The sequence below is a fragment of the Heterocephalus glaber genome, unplaced genomic scaffold (genome assembly GCF_053883595.1).
Source record: "Heterocephalus glaber isolate CG9 unplaced genomic scaffold, H.glaber_assembly_v1.0 deba00000809, whole genome shotgun sequence".
Lineage (NCBI taxonomy): Eukaryota > Metazoa > Chordata > Mammalia > Rodentia > Bathyergidae > Heterocephalus > Heterocephalus glaber.
In genome coordinates this window covers 938,685-959,510 of record NW_028258163.1, presented here as the reverse complement: position 1 = coordinate 959,510, position 20,826 = coordinate 938,685, and the positions used below count along the sequence as shown (strand labels likewise).

The 20,826-nt window shown below is 37.0% G+C and overlaps 1 protein-coding gene and 1 pseudogene across 10 annotated transcripts in view; one reads left to right on the top strand and one right to left on the bottom strand.

The window, feature by feature from the left end:
* Frmd5 (FERM domain containing 5) overlaps positions 1 to 20,826 on the bottom strand; it is a 333,945-nt gene that overhangs the window by 229,081 nt on the left and 84,038 nt on the right. The gene's annotated exons all lie outside the window — the stretch shown is intronic.
* LOC101698566 (NADH dehydrogenase [ubiquinone] 1 alpha subcomplex assembly factor 4 pseudogene) lies at positions 4,069 to 4,656 on the top strand (annotated as a pseudogene).

Here is a 20,826-nt window from a genome sequence, read left to right as displayed (position 1 = left end):
TGTATATGCCAGCCCCATGGGATCTTATTTGGCTACAAGGAGTAATATATTTCATTAGGACAAGAAATTTTAAAAGATCTTGAGGAAATTTGAGACGCACTTCAGGCTTTAGAAATCCAACTAGAGTCACTGGCCAACGCTGTATTACAGAATAGGCGTGCTCTCGATTTGCTCACAGCCCAGAAAGGAGGGACTTGCTTATTTCTTGGTGAAGAGTGTTATTATGCTAATAAATCTGGTATAGTACAAGAATCACTAGACAAACTGAAAGATAGGATCAAGGCTTTTGATGAGGAATTTGGTATAGGAGGGCCATCCCATGGAATTAATTTTACTTGGGCAGGATGGAAAAACTTGGGTAGGACCTCTTCTGAGTCCCCTTCTTGTTATACTATTAATATTAATGTTTAGTCCTTATGTCATCCAATGGATTTCAAAATTTATACAGCAGCACATTGCTGCAGCTCAAGACTACCAAATGCTACTGTTAAGAAATGTAGATAAACTGGATAGAACTTGTAATGGATAGAAGAATTATCCTGAAGTAAACAGAGGGAGGAATGATAGGGAAAAGTTTTAGATAACTTAGTAGATTGAATATTAAGGTAGTTGTAGAAGCAAAATAAGTAATGTGTTCCTTTAAGATTTGCTTTTTCTGTGATTCTTGTTGTTTAAAGTGATGAATTATCTGACTCTTTAACCAGTAACTTCATTAACCTAACAAAGCTGCAATGGCTGGGTGAATTTACAATGTATATGGCCTATCTTGTTTCTTTGACTTGTAAATAGGAACTGAAATTGTATTTATACATCAAAGACCACTAGGGATGAGATAATGGCTAAAAAGGACATGAAATGGGAAACGCTGAACAAAGGGGCGCACAGATATTAACCAGATGGGTTTCTGGTGGTCCCACCCACTTGTAAGTAGAAATTTTATTATTTTGCCCAAATTCTGTGTCTCCGAGTATTTTTTTGCGAGATTTCTGGGGACAGAAGGCACACAGGAGTTACTTTTGAAGAAAAGAGGCAGTGTTAACCAAACAGCAGCTGAAAGTAGAACATTAATAGAGGTCTAAAGTCTATGGCATTGGGCAATAAAACATTTCTACATTATAAAATCTCAGGCAAATCCTATTGTGAAAGAGATAATAATAAAAAGACAGAGACTACAGGCTAATTTTAATCCAAATAGTCCTTAAAGATCATAGTGTCAATTATACTGGAAAGAATGTATAGGATGCTCTTTTTTCTCCCAATCTAAAATGAACAGAGAGAATCTTTACTTACATGAGACTTTAAAAAGTCGATTCAAGAAACTCTATCAGGATTGAGTGTAGCTCAATGGTACAGAATGTGCTTAGGATGAAGTCCTAAATGTTCACTTCCCAGTACAAAAAAAAAAGAAAAAAAGAAGGAAGGGAGGGAGGGAACTGTTAGGAATCCTGCCTCAGAAGTCAAAATTCGGTTTTATACACTTCATAAACATTTCATAGCCCTAATAGCCAACCACTGTTATTTACTGTCAAATTCTACATAGTGCAAGAATCATTGTTCCAAAAATGTAATAAGCAAAAGAATCATGGTATTATCCCCAGGGCTACAGAGCTACAGCAACAACTATGTTCTCTTTCTGCAGAACCTCATTGAGGAGTGATAGCAATTCCTCTGACTGGGTCTTTTCCCTGTCATCCATACCTCAAAGACACTTTTTAATTTAAACAAAAAGTGAAAGTAACCCATAGAGATGCTCTAAAGTCCCCAGATGATATTACAACTTAGTTTCCACTTCTGTATCTCATTAACTTCAAACAAAGAAAGATACCTTAAAGTCATTTCTAAAGGCACCAAGAGATACCATAGGATAAACTTGGAGTGATGCTCAAATCCACCCCCCAAATATAGACCTAATTAGATCCCAGAACAGAAGGTAGAACCTTTCCCTCTCTAATTTTCAAAGCCACTGTGCTTCTACCAGCAGAAAGGTCACTGAAGAAGCTCTGACTTGCAGCAGTTCCCCAAGTTAATGACTTCCTATGGCTAAACTCCAGCAAGAAACAAATGAATCAAACTCCTATGACAGGTGTTCCCCATAGGATGCCAGCTTGGGGCAGATCAACCAAAGTTCCACAATGTCCATGATGTCAACTAAGGCCTCTCTTAGCCAGTGCCCTTACCCACACACGTTTCTCCCTTCTGAAACATGCCAAGAGAGCTTGCGCCATCCTGGGTGAGTAATAAGATTCCTCTTTCCTGCACCAATGGCATTACCTCTAGATGGACTACGCTAATACCAGAACCACTCACTCTCCCTCAAATCTACCCCACTTTAGTGTGTTGCTACTACTTCTCACTATCACTGTCTATGCTGCTGTGTTAGGTGAGGCCAGGAGAGACTGGCATCCCTTCCAAACCCTGGAGGCAACAGGGTTTGCCCATTAGACTGGGACAGCTCTACTACCTTGGCAGCCTTCCTCCCTACCCTGGCAGTGCAGGTTTTCTTTCAAGTTTTCTTTTTTTTGGTGGTACTGGGGATGAAACTCGGGATCTTGTGCTTGCAAAGCAGGCAGCGGAACCCCTGAGCTAAATCCCTGGCCCGATGTGTATGTGTGTTTTTTGGTTTTGGTTTTTTTGGTACCAGGGATCAAACTTGGGTCCTTACACTTGCAAGGCAGGTGGTGGAACCACTGAGCTAAATCCCCAGCCCCCCTGGCAGTGTACATTTGATCCTATCCCCAGGGCTCTGCCTATACTCCCTTTTGTCTCTTCTTCAAAGATCATACCTCAGTCCGACCACCTAGCTTATATACCACAGAGGAAACCTGGTCTCAGGTGACTCTGGATAGCTAAGAAAAGAACAATGTCTAGTGCAGTCCAAGGCAAATGAAACTTGTTCAAAGTTCTATGAAATGGCTCTAGAGAAAATCTTTCCATCATGTTATTACCTTGTTAGAACTGTGATCCTGTTTAGGAATTTGTAAGCCTAGAACCATTTCCTCCAAAATGTGAGGGGCTATTAATACAAGTTATAGGATAGCAACTGCTTTACAGTTGTATGGACCCACTGGGAATATCTAAGAGCATCTTTTGCATAACTTTTCACTCATTAGAACTTCCACACATATGATGCTTTATAGACTTACTTACAACCTTGACTCAGGCAAACAGAAACTGCATTGGCATAATATTTTTTGTTAAGAATGAAAAAGAAATTCTTATTTGTATGTTAGTGATTTCATATTAATATCACTGCCAGAAAATAGTTATTTTTCTTTTTTGACCCACTGGACCTGAACTGACCAAGTCAGGATTTAGCCTTATAGTTACCTAAACTTAAGAGACCTAACCAAAAAGTGATCTAGCATAATGTGCTTAACTCCTTAATCGCAATTCATAAAGTCTCCAAACCTCACTATTACCAAGATGGTGCTCTGCACTTTCCTTCAAATGGGTATTAAAAAGTAATTCTTTTGACTTCTCCAAAGAAGATATGTACAAATGGTCAATAATGAAATAATGGTCAATAATAATGAAAAGATGAGGGGAAGTGGGAGGGGAAGGGGAAAGGAAAGAAGAGAAAGGAAAAATTATGAGAAAAGGAAAAAATGGAAACAGTCTTTGTAAATAGGGGAGGGTGGAGGGGGTGAAGGACGCACAGGTAATGGGGAAAAAATAAGAACCAAGATACATCGTGTAAAGGTACAAGATCCCAATGATAAATGTAAGCGTATTGTATACCTAAAATGTACCAATAAACTTAAGGGGGAAAAAAAAGAGAAAAGATGACAAACATCACTAATAAATAGGGCAACATGAAACAAAGTTACAATAAGATATCCTCTCAGACCCATTAAAATGGTTAGTAGGAGGGGCCAGGGATTTAGCTCAGTGGTTCCACGGCCTCCCTTGCAAGCACAAGGTCCCGAATTAGATCAGATCCCTGGTACCAAAACCAAACAACAACAAAAAAGGTTAGTACCAAACAACCAGAAAACAATAAGACTTGCTGGTGCGCCCAGAGGTCACCCATGTGTGTCGAGAACCTGAGTGCATCAAGTTATAGAGAGTATGGGGGCTGTGGTGACTTGGGTGATTAGGAATTTCAACTTAGAGAACTTGGCAGAATGGCAAATCGGCAAGATGAAGCTGTCTGAGGCCCTGAGGCACCTGTCCATCTGCAGCATCCTGCGAGAGTAGATGAGCGACCATCCGGAAATTAAGAGAGAAATTGCTAGGAAAAATGACAAGCTGCAGTCATTACTAAAAGATATATATATGTTGATTCCAAAGATCCTGTATCACCTCTGTGGGTAAAACAGTCTGAAACGTGGCAAGAGACAAAGGAAACCAGATTGCCAAAGGGCCGTCACTTTGGTATGGATATTAAGAACATTCCCAAGGGCAAGATTTCCATTGTAGAGGCCTTGACACTTCTCAATAATTGTGAACTTTATCCAGAAACATGGACTGCTAAGAAAATAGTACAAGAATACCATTTAAAACTGGAAGATGTAAATTCGCTTCTCAAGTATTTTGTTACTTTTGAGGTCAAGATCTTTCCTCCTGAAAACAAGAAAACAACAGAATCAAAATGAAGAAAACCACAAAACTACTTTTCTTATGTGTACTTCTCATCCCCTTGCCTGCTTATTTCCTCAATTTTAGCATATTAAATTATAGAAATTTTTAAAAAAGAAAAGAATAAGTGTTGGCAAGGATACAGAAACACTGGAGCCATTGTACACTGTTGGTGGGAAATTAAAATAGTACAGCCACTATGGAAAAAAGTGTAGCAATTCTTCAAAAAATTAAAAATAGAATTACCATGTTATCCAGCAACTCCATTTCTAGGCATATACCCAAAACAACTAAACAGTGTCTGAAAGAGATCTTTATTTGTACACTCATATTTGTAGCAGCATTATTCACAATAGTTAAAACATGGCAGCAACCCAAATGTCTCTCAACAGGTGAATTGATAAGCAAACTGCAGTGGATACATACAACAGATTATCCAGCCATTAAAAAGGAAGGAAATTCTGACATATGCTACAACATAAATGAACCTTGACAACATTATGCTCAAGAAAATAAGGTAGTCTCAAAAAAGGTAAACATTATACAGTACTACTACTATATGAGGTCCACTCCTAGGGCAGAGGAGGTGAACCGCCTGGGTGCCAGCAGCAACCCCCCCTGTGGAAATGAGAAGACACATAAATAAGCCTCAAAAAAAGACTTCCAGATCACCTACAGCAACCCCAAAGGGAAACGAGATGGAACAATCTGATACTCCACCACCTGGACTCCCTGAACTGGCAACAAAAAAGAATCTGGAAAAAATGAAATCAGAAACAATTTCTCAGATAACAGCAAAGATTGTGCCCATAGTGCAAGACATGATTAATAAATCTAGAGAGGACACAGATTGAAAAATAGAGGAGGTGAGGAACATGATGGAATCCCAACATAGGAAACAAATGAAATCCATACAAGAGATGCAAACAGATTTCCAGGAGATTAAAACTACTCCTATAAGAGGTATTATAACAGTCAAAATCATATAGATGGTAGACTAATGGTGGTTTCAAGGGACTGAGGAGAGGATAAAATGTGGAATTATTATTGAATGGGTATAGTTTCACCTTTAGTGAAAGATTGGATGGTGGTGACAGTTGCACAGCGCTAAGAATGTACTTAATACCCCTGAACTGTACACTTCAAAATGGTAAGATGAAAATAATAAAAACGTTGGAAAAAGAAGCCTATGTAAAATTCAAGTACTTAATTTCAAATAATTATGCTGGGTGCATTCTGGGAGGCTGAGGCAGGAGGATAGCAAGTTTGAGACCAGCCTGGGCAACTTAGTGACTTAGTGAGATCCCATCTCAAAGTTTAAAAAGAATTTTTCTGGTGGGGATTTAGCTCAGTGGTTCCACCACCTGACTGGAAAATGCAAGGTCCTGAGTTCAATCCCTGGTACCAAAAAAAAAAAAATTTTTTTAAGGGCTGGGGATGTAGCTTAGTGATAATGCCCTTGGTTCAATCTCCAGTACCACACACACACACACACACGCTTAGCACTGATCATACCTGATGTTAGGGTTGAGATCTTTTGAAGCTTTAGTGGAAAGCTAATGGGATTTTTGGGAACTAACTGAATCATAAGGACACAAACCTCACCAATGAATTAATATACTGTTGAGTTCACGGCAGAAGAGGCTATTAGGAAATAGGGCCTAGTCATGGGAGTGAGACCTTGAAAACTGTATTTATCCCTAGCCCCTCCTCTCTAGCTGTCTCTGTCCTGAATGAGCAGCTTTCTTCTGCCGTATTTTTCCACCATGATGTTTCTGCCTCACCACAGTCCTAATGTCAATGGAGCCAGCTGACCATGGACTGAAACCTCTGCAACTGACAGTCCAAATAAACTTCTCCTCCCTTAAGCCTTTTATCTCAGCTATTTTGTCACAGTGATGGAAAGTTAACACAGCAAATATATATATTAAAAATTTAAGAAAATAGATTACAAAAAGTTCAGAAACAACGCAGATAAAAGCCAATATCCAAAGATTATAAAACATTTGTAAAAATCAAGTCCTAAGAAGGCTGAAAAAAGTCAAATTGTTATGTACACTATCACAAAAGAAGGGGAAGAAAGGGGAAAGATCTCTGAGTAAACCAATGTGGACAGTCAAGAAATTCTCTGAAGCACCTGAATTTTAAAAAAATATCCTCAAAAGACAGAGGAAAAAAAAATCACCTGGCTAAAGTGAACATTCAAAAACTGAAAAATACTTTTTTTATGAGTATCTAGAGAGTGAGTGCCTAAAATGAGGTATGGCTCTTGAAAAATATGGAAGAAAATAATAAGAGCTCTTCTGAGGTATATTGAAAAGGAGGGATTAAAATGAAAAAAAAAAAGCAGGAAGGCAAAAAAAGCTGGAATAGAGAAAATAAAGTAAAGAGCAACAAGAACTAAGGTGGGAAAGATGACCCAAAGATAGAAGCTGGAGAACCTGCAGGTCTTTATACTGCCCAAGACAGAAATCGTCCCAGTGTTAGAGCAGAGCAGACACATGATCTGACTCACACTTCAAAAGCATCATCTGGCTACTGCAAAAAAAGAGAGTACGGGAGGATAAGCACCTAGCTAGGAGACTTGCTAGGTGAGGGCAAAGATGGTCATAGTGCCGAATAATGTACGGATGTGTTTTCATCCTAATAATTTTTTACAGCTTACAAACAAGACCAGTGCCAGAAGGCTAGAGATAAATATTTTTCGAGTGGAGGAAAGGAAATGTGGATTTCAAAATCTAGATGTCAAAACAAGCCTACTATGAACAAAAGAAGCCCAAATGGTTTTATTTCTTCTACAGAAATTATTAGCTATTTCCAATTTTTTCATACTCCTTTCCAGTCCTTATTCCTATGCATAACAGATTTTTCTCTTATAACTATAACATAAACACATTTCTACTGTCTAATTTTTCTTATTTCACCATATTATAATTCCTCTGTGTTGTGATTGTGGCATAAGTTTTAAAAATAACTGCAAACAAAAAGAAATAAAGAGATAAGCTTGTAGATGAGACATAAAAGTTTTAGAATACACACACACACACACACACACACACACACACACATATATATATATATATATATATATGCCTTTGAGACAGGGTCTTGCTATGTAGTTCAGGGTGGCTTTGAACTCACTATGTAGCCTAGACTAGGCTTGAACTCATGATAATCTTCCTGTCTCAGCCTCCATAGTGCTGGGATTACAGGTGTGCATTACCATGCCCAGCCAGGATATTTCTGTTTATTTGAGAGTGGTGACAAGTCATGCCAGGAAAACTATGAAACAACAATTCTTATCAGATACAGATAACATTTTAATTAAAACAGAACATTAGATATCCTAGAACCCTTTTACAAAACTGGCTAGAGTATTCTCATTCTACAAATTCTGGAGAAGAGCTTTATTTCTTTGGCATACAACTAGTAAATTAGCTGTGATAAAATATAAAATTAAAGAGAAAAGAATAAGAAATCATTTGTAGCTAGTTGATATTTTCCACTTTTAATCATATTAATTCATCATAGTCTTCAAAGAGCATATCCTTTTATTACCTTGCCAAAGGAGAAAAATGTGTTACAACTTCTACATTTCCTTATGCCAATTAGTTTATATAGGAATCTTTTTAAATTTTATTTTATTTTATTGGTACATTTTAGGTATACAATATAATAACATTCATCATTGGGAATCTGCACCTTTACATAATCTCTCTTGGTTCTTATTTTTCCCCTTCCTCTGCCCTACCTCCAACCCCTCCATCCCTCCCTACTTACAAAGACTTTGTTTCCATTTTTTCATTTTCTTCATATTAATTCCATTCCCTTCTTTCCTTTCCCCTACCCCTCTCACTTCCCCTTCCCCTTTGGCCTTTTTCTTCCTATTTCACATTGTCAATTAAACCTTTCAGTCCTTATTTACATTTTCTCTTTCTCATACTAGAGAAACTATTCGGTATTTACACGCGTATCCTATTTAATTCACTTAAGAGTATTGTCTCAATGTGCATCCATTTAGCAATAAATGTCTCTAATTTCTCATTTTTTTATGGCTTAGTACTTCACTTTATAAAAAAAACACATTTTCTTGATCCAGTCTCCAGTTGATGGGCATTTGGGCTGTTTCGAAGCTTTAGCTATTACAAACTGTGCTGCTATGAACATGGGCGCACATATATCACTGTGGTATGATTCTTTTAATTCTTTGGGGGATATACCTAGGAGGGGAATAGCTGGGTCAAATGGGACTTCCGGTCCTAGTTCTTTGAGGTATCTCCATACTGACTTCCACAGTGGTTGCACCAGACTACACTCCCATGAGCAGTGGAGCAGGGTTCCTCTTTCCCCACAGCCCTGCCAGCATTTGTTACTGGTAGATTTCATGATAGCAGCCATTCTTTCTGGAGTGAGGTGGAATCTCAGCATTGTTTTCATTTGTATCTCTCGAATGACCAGTGATGCTGAACATTTTTTCATGTTTCCCATGTCTACTTCTTTGTGTGAGAAATGTCTGTTCATTTCAGATGCCCATTTTTGGATTGAGTCTTTAAATTTGGGAGGTCTGATTTTTTTTTAAGTTCTTTATAAATTAGAGATAGTAGACCTTTGTCTGAGGAACAGAAGGTGAAAATTTTTTCCCACATTGTGAGTTGTCTCTTCACACTGCTGGTGGTTTTTCTTGCTGTGCAGAAGCTTTTTAATAAGAAGAGATCTGACTTGTTGATTGTTTGTGCTAGTTCATGGGCAACTGAGGTTTTGTTCATAAAATCTTTTCCTACACCAATGTCTTCAAGAGTTATACCTAACCTCTGCTTCAGGCAATTCAACATTTCTATTTTAATATTTAGATTCTTAATCCATTTTGATTTTAGTTTAGTGCATGGTGAGAGAGATAGGTCTAGTTTTAATCTTTGGCAAGTTGAAATCCAATTTTTCCAGCACCATTTATTAAAGAGGCAATCTTTCCTCCAGTGAGGGTGTTTGGCTCCTTTATCAAAGATGGGATGGCTGTGTCTGGAGTTGTTTCTGCATCTTCTAATCTGTTCCACTGGTCCTCAGGTCTGTTTCTTTGCCAATTCCATGCTGTTTTTATCACAGTAGCTTTGCAGTATAGTTTCAAGTTGGGGGTTGTGATACTCCCTGCCATGTCTCTGTTGCCTAGAATTGCTTTTGTATTCTGGGTCTCTTCTTGCTCCAAATGAATTTTTGGATTGTTTTTTCAAGGTCCATGAAGTAAGCTGCTGGGATTTCAATTGGGATTGCATTGAATCTATATAGCAGTTTTGGAAGTACGGCCATTTTCACTATATTGATCCTACCTACCCAGGAGCAGGGGATGTCTTTCCATTTTCTGATATCCCCTTCAATCTCTCTTTTCAGAGTGCTATAGTTTTCAGAGAAGAGGTCTTTGATTTCTTTCATTAGGTTGATTCCTAAGTATTTCAGTTTTTTGGATGCTATTGTGAAAGGAATTGTTTGCCCTATTTCTCTCTCAGTGAGTCTATTGTTCATGTACAGGAAAGCTATTGATTTTTGTGTATCCAGCTACTTTACTGAATTTGGTTACTAAGTCTAGAAGACTTCTAGTGGAGTTCTGGGGGTCTTCTATATAGAGTATCATGACATCTGCAAATAATGACAATTTGACTTCTTCATTTCCTATCTTTATTCCTTTTATTTCTTTCTCTTGTCTAATTGCCATGGCTAATGTTTCCAAAACTATATTGAACAAGAATGGTGATAGTGGACATCCTTGTCTTGTTCCTGATTTTAGTGTGAAGGATTTCAGTTTCTGACCATTTAGTATGACATTGGCTGTTGGTTTTTCATAGATGGCTTTTTTCAGGTTGAGGTAGAGACCATCTATTCCAATTTTTTGTAGAGTTTTTATCATAAATACATGTTGGATTTTGTCAAATGCTTTTTCTGCATCTATGGAGATAATCAGAGTGGAGATGACATAAAACTCTATTCCTAGAATGGCAGAAAACTTCCCAAGCAGGGGAAAAGAACTTGACCTACGGATAAGTGAGGCATATAGGACTCCAACTAGCCTTGATCAAAAAAAATCTACACATAGGCATATAATAGTTAAGATTCCAGAAACCTAACAGAAGAACAAAGTTCTACAAGTGGTTAGAGAAAAGAAACAAATCACATACAAAGGAAAGCCCATCACAATCAAAGGAGACTTTTCAACACAAACCCTCAAGGCAAGAAGAGCTTGGAGTCATGTATTCCAAGCCCTAAAGGAAAACAGCCTCCAACCCAGATTGATGTATCCTGCAAAACAATCTTTCAATGTTGATGGAGAAATAAGATACTTTCATTACAAAGAGCACCTTAGGAATTTCATGAATACCAAACCAGCACTCCAAAAAATTTTAGACAGTTTCTTAGGAAAAGACAACAAGGATCACAACCCCAGGAAGCACAGCAGAATGAATCTGTTGGGCGCAACAAGAAATTAAATGTAAAGGAGGAGAATCCAACAAAAAGAAAAAGTCATGACAGTGATTTCAATATGTATCAGTTATAACCATCAATGTTAATGGTCTCAATTCACCAATGAAAAGAAATAGACTGGCAGAATGTGTCAACAAGCAAGATCCAACAATATGCTGCACATAAGAAACACACTTAATTCAAAAAGAAACTCATAGATTGAAAGTTAAAGGGAGGAAAACAATACTCCATGCAACAGGAACCTGAAAAAAAGCATGAGCAGCTATCCTCTTTACAGATCAAGTGGATTTCAAACCAACATTGATTAAGAGAGACAAAGAAGGCCACTACATCCTTGTAAAGGGTACATTCCTTGTGGGAGTTGGTGTATGTATATAACACATCTTCATTCTTATTTTCATCCCCTTTCCCTCCCTCCTCCTTTCACCCATCCTTTTTTATTTTCTGGTACTTGTTTGCAGGACATACTATTTACATTCCTTTTGTGGAGTTGGTACATGTATTTAACACATCTCCATTTTTTTTTTCATTCCTTATGCCTTCTTTCCTTCCACCTTCCTTCCATCTCTTGATCTCTTTCTTTCCGCTTTGAGAAGCATCTATCTTTTTACTTCTTATTATGTATCTTTTATTTTGCTCTTTATTTTTACTTTGGGTTTCTCATATCAGAGAAAGCATGTGATATGCAATCTTGTGTGTCTGATTTATTTCACTTAATATTGTTGTCTCAAGATTCATCCATTTTCCTAGAAATGACTCGTTTATCTTCCTTTAAGACAAAGTAGTAGTACTCCACTGCATGTAAAAACAACATTTTCTTTATCCATTCAGTGGTAGATGGACATATAGACCACTTCCAAGATTTAGCTGTTATGAATTGTACTGCTGTAAACATGCGTATGCACAGATCACTGCAATATGATTTCCTTAATTCTTTCAGGAAGACATGTAGAAAGGAAACAGCTGAATCAAACGAAATTTCTAGTTTTAGTTTTTTGAGGAATCTCCATGCTGGTATGATTTCCATATTGACTTTACAAGTTTAAAACATGTTTCTCTTCAATGTGTGGCAAAGAAATTTTTAAAATCTGTCATTCACAGGGTAAAAAACAAAACCTGGTAATTCTAAGAAATGAAGCCCTTTTGGGTGAATGTTTAGGGAGGGTGATAAATTTAAAAGAATAACTGAGTTCTTAAAAACTTTGAAAATTCAAGTTAAGAGAAGGTGGACTGGGATACAACTGGGCAAACTCTGTACTTTTTCGCTAAAATAATAATAATTTTAAAAAGGTAAACAATGTGGTCCAAATCCAAATGGAATTCTAAAACTTAGCTCCCAAGATAACATAGGATACTAGGCATAAAGGAAGTACCACAGACAGTATACCCAACACTGAAACTAAAGAGCAGAAAGTATTCTGCCATCCTCATGCAGCGAGCTTTGGTATACTTATTCATTTGACCTTCCTATGGGGTTCATAAAGAGTACCTATGAGATTACTTCTGTTTAGTATTCTCATTGTTTCACAAATACAAATTGTTCACCCTGAGACTAAGGAATCAGCTGTCTATATAGTGTGAGACAGAGATGAGCATATGGCCAAAAATTTTCACTGACTGTGAAGAACCATTAAAATAGACCAAATATTTTGCTACTTAAAGAATCTTTCCAAGGTTTCTGTTATGAAAATTCAACTGCAAAAGCCAATTCTGGAGAGTGATGAGAATGCATTACTGGATGGTAGATGATATTATCTTGACTCTAAAGCAGTTTTTTTCAGTGCTGAGGGTTGAACCTAGGGGCCTGCATATGCCAGGAAGTGCTCTACCATTAAGCTGCATCCCCAGCCCACATTTTTTCTTGATTGTAAATGAGAAATGGAACTATAGAACACTTATAATGTAAGAACTGTAGCTAGCTACTATGAACATCCATGAAAGCTCCCAAGAGCTTTTCAGTGTCTAATACAGTAAGCTTTCTGTCCCTCTGTTCTATCTCCTTTCCAATAGGAGCTAAGCAAAGAAGACTAAATTACATAGCTCTTAAGTTCAGTATTTAATATCATTTTCCAAGAGTTATGAGTAGAATCTGAGAGACAAAGGATAATGTAGAAGCCACCTAATGCAACCATCTAAATGTTTCTTTCTCTTTTTTTGAGATAGGGTTGCACTCTGTTGCCCAAGTTGGCCTTGACCTCACGATCCTCCTGCCTGACTCCTATCCAAACTTTACAGAGGACAAAACAGGCCCAAAGAGTTCAAGAGCCCAAAGTCCCATGATTAGCTAGTGGCAAAGAGAACTAGAAACCAGGTCATCCATCTTCACTGTCAAAAGTTTAATTTCCACCAGTGTGATGGTGCACACCTGGAATCCCAGCACTTAGAAGGCTGAGGCAGGAGGATCACCATGAGTTGGAGGCCAGCCTGAGCTACATAGTGAGTTCAGGCTAGCCCTGGACTATAAAGTGAGACCTTGTCTCAAAAAAAAAAATTTTTTTTTTAAATTTCTGCTCTCTATGGTCTCTCTCCACAGTGGGATGTTTGTGTCCTGATAATGTGTTCTGTAGACAGACAACTCATTCTTTTCAGTTTATTAAGAGTTAGACTTGGGCTGGGGATTTAGCTCAGTGTTCTGCCACCTGCCTCGCAAGTGCAATGTCCTGGGTTTGATCCTCGGTACCAAAAAAAAAAAAAAGAGTTAGACTCATTGGCCAATGTGAGACACTGTATTAACATTTTACAAAGGCCTTATAATTCTCAGAAGATGTGGCTACACTGGACTTCTGTAGTCACAGTATTATGGAACTGATAGTCTTTAGAATTGTTCCTCCTGAACTCTGCCTCTCACACACGGGCAAGCAGAGGTTATGAGGTTTGTACAAGCTCCCAACATGAAGTACAAAGTCAGAATTAATAACTGCCCAGTGTTTTTCATAGTTCATTAGCAGGCTTCCTTGTCTTTCCTCTTTTCCCTCTCCCTTTCCCCAATATAGCTTCTGCTTAAGTCCAAGGACCTTGTGAAAGTTAAGAATATGTCACAAAAGATGTAAACATTATGTACTACATGTATGTACTAATAAACTAAAATTTTAAAAATTAAATTTTTTAACAAGTTAAAGATATCTATACTGTAGAAATGATTTTGATAATTATTCCTAAATATTTCCAGTTCAAAATTCCTCTGGAAAAAGAACTTGTAAATAAGGCCACTGATTCTATCAGTCTGTTAGCTTACTGTTCTAATTCTCTCCTATCTACTGGGTAACAACCAGGCATGAATAGTGGGCAGGCCCAGAACACAGACAAAGAAACTCTTGCAGTCAATCAATGAGTAGAAAGAAGAGATAATGTGTCCTGGACTCTCCCTTCCTCTTCACTCCATGTGATTCAGAGCTTTAGCTGACACAGTGTCTTGGCCCCAGAGGAGTACTGTATGGTTCAGGGACTCCAAAGGATCCTAAACTACAACTTCTGTTTTCAAAGTAACCCTGAGCTAAATGGTTTCCATGAACTAGCTTGAAAATCTCACCACCATTTAGATCATTATATGCATTTCAAACACATCTTACCATAAAAGCAACTGACATTTGAACATTTGCATTACTCACAAATGACAGTGTTATACTTAAGACTGTCCATTTATTTTCTCCAAAGAAAACACTTTTAAAAGAAATCCACAGAACATCCAGACCTTCTAAACTGTGGGAAGAGAGACGAGGCCTGCGCTTGTTCTTTTCTCTGTAAGAAAAGCTGATCTTTGGTGCAGGGTTGAGATGTGGGGCAGGAGAGAACAGGGTCCTGGTTGAAAATTGGCCAGAAAACCACTATCACAGTTATTATTGAACTTGTCCTGATAAAGAAAATTCTTATTCTTTTCGGTTTACTAAGATTTCAAATAAAAATTTCTGGAGTAGAATCCCAGGGAGGGTATATATAAATTGCAGTAGATTTATTTCTCTGAATGCTTGACAGACCTACCTCTAATGGCCTCCTGAAAACATCCCTCCTGGGGTCCTAATGCTCCAGGCCATCAGGGACTAGGCACCTGGCAATGCCTCACACTCACAGAACCAAATGCAACAGCTACTCACTTGGGGCCAAAACAGGACTGGGAATAGTCATCCGTATGACACCATCAACTCAGTGTTACAGTGGACTGGGCCAAAAATAGTCTAGGTTTTTGTATATAACAAAGAAAGAATTGTCAAGCACATACCTTATAGTATGTAGTAAGTTTATTGAAGATGGTGGGGCAGCAGCTGGCAGAAGGGCAAAGCAGGGCAAAAAAGGGCCTTTGTAACTCAGGCTTCTAGTATTTATATGGTAAGACATCTATGTCTTAGGTATCTTTCACTGTCTCTCTTTATTGATGTCAGCAATCTGCATGACCTCCTAAGCTAATTAGGATGGTGTTGTGTTTATGGCTGAAGGGAAGGGAATGACTCAGCTCTTTTGTTTTTAACTGTATTATTCCCCTCTGAGAGCCTTGGTCCCAGAAAATCACTGATAGGAGTTGAAAGAGGAAGTTTTGTCTTCTGTAGTTATTTCTGGATGGATAGAAGCATTGGCTTTACCTATATGAGACCAAGGAACCCTCACCTTGACTGTTTTAGGAATTTAAGGGAGCTAAGGCCGTCCTCTGAAGATTTTTTGATGGACCATGGATATGGAAGCAGGTTTTGATATTGAATTATGGTCATCACCAGTAGTTTGATGGCTTGTCTGGTGCCTTTATCGTAGATTTTATCTGTATGATCACTTGGGGTTTGGCAGTCTCTAGGCGAGAATAAACAAAACTTTATCAAGAGATTAAGGCGCTTATGACCAAAGCATGAGCACTAGAATGAAAAGGTAGATTGGAGAAGGAGCCACATTAGATTTTTTTTAAGGGGTTAGAATTGTATTTGTAACCAGCTAGCTCTTAGACCTGTCTCCAAGTGTAGCTAAACACTATTGGCAAAGGGCAGTGATTGGAGCCTCTTTTATGTTTAGCTTATATTATTATTTTTATATGTTTTTGGATATATTTCCCTGCTGGGTATTTAAAACCGGGTTAAAGTAAGACCTATGTGAACTAAAATTTATCAACATGGAAGACTTTTCTTCTTTGGTGACTCTCATTTTTGGCACACTGGATTGGCTCTTGCTTTCCTTGGGTCTAACAATCTATTTGCTCAGGAGGATGGGTGACTCACTAAAGTTGTAGGATCTTGTAGAGAGGCTTTTTTATGTCTTGGGTCTTTGTTGACCTTAGTGGGCCAGGGCCAAAATATTGGCAACCTTTTAAGCCCACTATCTATTTACTTTGTTCTTTAAACCTTAATTGTTGAATACCCTGAAGATCAGTTGCTTCAGTACTGAAGTGGGAGCAATGAGTTTAACTATTATAATCTCATCTGGAGATCAAGCACTTTGAAATATAAAGTATAGCCAGAGAGATTGCTATTTTTTTTACCAATCATGTTTGTTTTAGAAGTCGAATCCCTGTAGAATGTTAACAGATAAAAATTATAAGGTTTTACAGAGAAAACTTGAGGTCAAGAGCCACGTATAGCATCTTAGCATGACAATCATGATGACATTATCTTTGAAACACATTTAAATGTCTACCTTAATATAGAATGGCCCTTTTAGTCGTTCATCTCTATCTGATCACAAGACATGAAATGACACAAAGAAACTCTCACCTAATTTGTTATTTTTCAATAGGAGGCCATTAAAGAATGTACCACTCTGTGAACGTATCTTAGAAGTTTATAATATCTAGCCTTTAATTTTTAGTGTGTGACACTGTCTGGACTGTTTAGTGCCCGATCATCTTTAAATGTAGTGACACATACATTATATATATATCACATAAGCTTTTAAAAATTATCATTTGGCTTGTGGTCTCATATTGGCTTGACAGGTACCTCTTATCACAAGTAGGTGGAGCACAAGTGAGAGAAAGGCAAATATCTGAATCTAAAAGAAAAGTTTATTACCATAAACAACCCTAGTTTTATATCTTTGAAGACCTGTATATCCAGAAAGCACAAATACATTTAGTACACCATGAAATCAGCAATGAATATGTCACAGCTATATGGAAATCTTTGTCTCTTAATTTAGTTTTGTACCAAGAACATCTTTTAATAAGAAAACCTTATTGTTTTACCCACACAAAACTTGATCTTTTGATGATAACCAATGTAAACATATTACAATAATATGTTTAGCAATGTTTATTGGGGTGTGTCTCCCATAAGACTATGGAAATTATTGGAGGGGTCCCATTCGTGACTAAAGTCTGGAATAAATCTTTGTAGACAGCTGCTCTTTTATTCACCAAGGGGAATCTTCTCTAGCAGTTTTCTGAACCCCAAAGGGTCCCTATTTAGTTATTTTAACAGAATATTTTTGTTTTTAGATGACATATGAAAACTGGATCATAATAATTAACTTATTTTTTGACCAATGAAAAACTGAAGTTATTGGAAATGGACAACAATAAGTATTGCATTTCTAAAATCAGTCTTGACATCATTTTGATTAGCTGGCAACCTGGGTGGAAGCACAACTTTAACTCCAATGACACTTATTTTATCTATAAGCCAACTTAAGTTGTAGACATAAATATTTTAACCTATCTAAATGATTTAAAAAATAAAAAGAAGGGCTGGGGATTTAGCTCAGTGGTTCAGGTGCCTACCTTGCAAGTGCAAGGTCCTGAGTTCGATCCCCGGTACCAAAAAAAAAAAAAACAACCAAAAAAATAAAAAGAAGAAAAATGAAATTGTTGAGCTCAAACAAAGCAGCTGTTGTTATAAGAAGTCATTTGCACAAATTGGACAGAGAGGCAGATAAGCACACATAAGACAACTGTTTATAAACCACAGTGCACTCGGATGTATTTGGCTATTGGCCCTTTTTATGAATCAGGCACAACTATTACTTTAGTAAGTGCAGTAAACAAGACAGTAGTGAGACTTTGGCACAATCTACTTAGAATGGGACAAACCATTTTATCTATCTGGTTTACCAAAGTGGTTGGTGTTTTTTCTCTTGAAAAGAAACTTGAGGTTGTCTTTTGGTTTATAGGTGTATGAAGTTTGTGGTCTTTTATTGTGTCAAGTGCTTTGAGTTTTACCCTCCTGGAGAGGTGAGTCTTATCTATTTTTTGTATCTTAATAGAAAAGAAGTGGTTAATAGTGTTGTGAGGTTTTGTATTAGGTAATATTTTCCTGATGGCTCTGCCACAGGCTAGGTCGGAGGGTCCCCGAGGCTGACATAAGAAACTTAACCAATCCCTTTCAAATAAGTATGCAGGTTTGTTGACTCCTGTCATGGAAAAATAATTTTTAGAATGTGTCAATAAAAGAGGCATGAGAAAGATTTATTGGAGGTAGATGTAGGAGTTCTCAAGAGATTCATTTTAGATCAAAAGACACAAATAAGTTGAAAGTGAAAAAAAATGAAAGAAGATACAGTCAACAAAAGAGAGCAGGGATGGATAAACTAAAATCAGGGAACAATCGACTTTAAAGCAAAAAGTTCAAAAAAAATAAAAAGGATATTATGTATGTTTAATGCTTCAATATAGCAAAAAAAATAACAATTATAAAGAGTAATACATTTAATAAGCCATCAGAATATAGCAAGCAAAACCTGACAGACCTAAAGGGAGAAACAGTTCTCATTCTATGAGGCTAACCTTACCCTAATACCAAAGAAAGCCAGGCAAAGGCACTACAAAAAAAAAAATTATGCAATACCCCATATCAACATTGATGCAAGACTTCTCAACAAAATACTAGCAAAAAAAAGCCACCAGCAGAATAAAAGGATTATACACAAGACCACGTGAGACTTTTCCCCCTGCGATGCAAGGATGGTTCAACATACAAAAATCAATATAATACAAAACCTTAAAGGGAAAAAAAGGCATTATCATCTCAACTGATATAGAAAAGATATTTGACAGAAATCCTCATGATAAAAACACTTAAGGCCAGGGATTTAGCTCAGTGGTTTCACCGCCTGCCTTGCAAGCACAAGGACCTGAGTTTGATCCCCAGTATCCAAAAAAAAACTTAACAATTTATTTTATTTTTTCTTTTGTATATCCTTTTGTTGGTACATTTTAGGTGTACAATATAATGACATTCATCATTGGAAATATGCACCTTTACATACTCTCTTGGTTCTTATTTTTTTCCCCCTTCCCCTGCCCTCCCTTCAACACCTCCATACCTCCCTCTTCACAAAGACATTGTTTCCTTTTTTCATTTTCTCATATTAATTCCATTCCCTTCTTTCCTTTCCCCTATCACTCCCACTTCCCCTTCCCCTTTGTCCTTTTTCTTCCTATTTCACATTATCATTTATAACTCTTAGTCCTTATTTACACTTTCAGTTTCTCAAATTAGAGAAACTAATTGGTATTTACACATGTGTGTCCTATTTATTTCACTTAAAGAGTATTGCCTCAATGTGCATTAAATATCTCTAATTTAGCAATAAATGTCTCTAATTTCTCATTTTTGGTGGCTGAGTAGTACTCCATTTTATTTTTAAAAACACATTTTCTTGATCCAGTCTCCAGTTGATGAGCATTTGGGCTGCTTCCAAGTTTTAGCTATTATAAACTGTGCTGCTGTGAACATTCGTGCACATATATCACTGTGGTATGATTCTTAAACACTTAGCAATTTAGAAATAGAAGAAAACTACCCCAATATTTTTTTAAAAGCTATATGCAAATAAGAAAACAAAGCAAACACCATACTCAATGGTGGAAATCTGAAAGCTTTTCTTCTACAATGAGAAACAAGGCAAGGATGCCTGCCTGCTTTCACATCTTCTATTCAACACAGTTCCGGAGCTTCTTGAGAGAGCAATTTGGAAAGAAAAATAAAAATTATTTAAATTTAAAAGAAAGAAGTAAAGTTATTTTTGTTTGCAGATAACATCATCTTATATGTAGTAAATCCCAAAGATTTCACATACACAAAAATGCTGTTAGAATAGTGGGAATTCAGCAAAATAGTAAGAAATGAAGTCAATATGCAAAAATCAACTGGGTTTCTATATACAAATAATGCTCTGAAGAGGAAATTACAAAACAATTCTATATAATAGTAATAAGAAAAATACATAGGAATTAAGTTAACCAAAGTGGTTTAAAAATTGTACAATGCAAACTGCAAACCAGTGATGAAATTAAAGAAGACATAAGTAAATAGAAACACATCTCATATTTGTGGACTGAAATATGGAATACATTGAAGTTAATTGTCCCCAAAATGATCTACAAATTCAATGTAACCCTTTAAAAAAATCCCAGTGACTTTTTTTAAAGAAACAGAAACACCCATACTAATATTCTCATGAAATCTCAAGAGACACTACACATAGCCAAAGCGTTAAGAAAGAACAAAAAAGCTGAAAAACTCATATTTCTACATGAGCACAATGGTGCTGAGGAAATCACTCTCTTCCCTGAATTTAATTCTAAACAATACCCTACAGTCATTCCTGCTGCCACTATCCTAGGAGAGGTAGAAAATAAAATAACAAAAACCTAGGACAGTGGTGGCAAACCTATGGTACACATGTTATTTATTTCCTTTTTAAGACAAAAGATGTTAATGTATGAGTTATTTTTTCTAAACTAAAACCTCAATATTCAGATTTAATTGCAGAGTTGGCACTTTGCAATAAATAAGTAGGTTTGGGGTTGCAGTTTGGGTACTTGTTTCTACAAGGTTTGCCATCACTGACCTAGGACATTTCTGACAC